Genomic DNA, 1,819 nt, shown 5'->3' with positions numbered 1-1,819 from the left:
TAAATATCCTTAACATGACCCCAAAATATGATTTTCTCTTTAGCTAAATCAAAAATCCCAGAGACATATGACCTATTTTATTAATTCTAAATATTTATTGACATTTCCATTGGGATTTTTAATACTATAGCCCTCCCCTTTTTTTAAGTAAAACTCTAGAATGTGCCTCTGCAATCTAGTTTTATTCTTCTTCTTCTTTTTTTTTGTTTTTGCTTTTTTTTTTTAATTTTTTATTGTTATCTTCTAAATAGGAAATTTCTGAGAAATATATGCTTCAAGGAAGGGGATTCTTCATTATGATAGCTATTACTGCATAACAAGTAAAAATGTCGAATGAATGGATGAAGTTCCCAAAATATGATGCAACCTTACAACCACAGTGCTTTCAGATCAAAGGCATTTTCAATCTTTTATAAGCACCTAGAGTTATCGGTAATCACAATGGGTAATGCAAGGTAAGTTTTAGTACTTCGAGCACATTTCAATCTCTACACTTCATTTATGCCACAAATTAGTTTACTATAAATCCATCATTAGTAACAAATTTTATACACTGTTTCATAAAAAAGTGATTTCTCTTATTGCTTTTCACATTTGGAAAACTTTTTTTTTTTCCCCTGTGTTTTTTCATACCCAAGTAAACATATAGATCTTATCATGTCATTTAAATAGTACAAATTGTACAAAACCTGTCAGCATCACTAGGAACAGTTTGACACTTTCCATTATGCCAAACACCATGTGAATGCCTATGTCCTTAACATTTATAGATTTTTTTTATTACAATCATCATAAGAAAAACAGAAAACTATTCTACCCAATAGAAGCAAATCAGAATGTTCAATGATTTTAAAGTGACTTAGTTAGAAATTAATTAAACTGAAATCATCAGCCTATTGAGAAGTAAGAGTGACAGTTTATAAGCTTCTTCTTCCTGAATACAAATATCATTTGAAATGTAAATGTACATCAACTGAATAAAAACAGTCTGAAATGGAGATTCAAGTGTTTCTTTTTTACTCAGTAACCAATCTTGTTTGAATTGACACATATAATTCCATAAATCAATTTCTCTCTAATTTTTATATCTTTTAGGGTAAAAAGACTCATAAAAACCTCTTTAGGACATTCTTCTGGAGCTATGGAGTTATACATAATTTATCCTATTTTCTTCAGCTGTACTGGAACTGGTTGGCCATTTATTTTCTCATTAATTTAAGTGCTTACAAAATGGCAAAAAATCAAATGGAATAATTGCTTTATTAAAATTATTGGCTATGAGGGAGTTTAGATTACGATTCTGAATACTTTTCTGTTTACAGAAACTAGTACAAGAGGTCCTTTGTAATTTAAATATGCTGATGAAATCAGTTCAAGTATAGTTTATCTTTTAAAAATGTTTCTTTTTATGATATTATTCATTTCAAACCAAACGATGATCCAGGCTAGTGATTCTCAACCATTGACATCTCAAATCATACTAGTTACTCATCAATGTACATGATGGAAATCAACTCTTTTTTTTTTCTTTTCCTGCAGAAGGCATATTTGTGAAAGCATTATTAATTAATATTATAAAAGCTCTTTTTCCCATGGAGATAATATTTTGGAACCAGTCGTGGCAGTTACACCACTTATCTGGAACAATTTTTCCATTGGTATTCATAATCCTCATCATTTTAATAATGTAATGAAAATATCAAATTTCCACTGCAGTGAAGAAGATAATTCACAGCTGCTGCTAAAATACAAATCAATATTTCTTTCTTTCTTTCTTTCTTTCTTTCTTTCTTTCTTTCTTTCTTTCTTTCTTTCTTTC

Source organism: Mirounga leonina, unplaced genomic scaffold (genome assembly GCF_011800145.1).
Source record: "Mirounga leonina isolate KUSES-001 unplaced genomic scaffold, KU_Mleo_1.0 Mir_107, whole genome shotgun sequence".
Classification (NCBI taxonomy): domain Eukaryota; kingdom Metazoa; phylum Chordata; class Mammalia; order Carnivora; family Phocidae; genus Mirounga; species Mirounga leonina.
Note: the sequence above shows the minus strand (reverse complement) of the source record.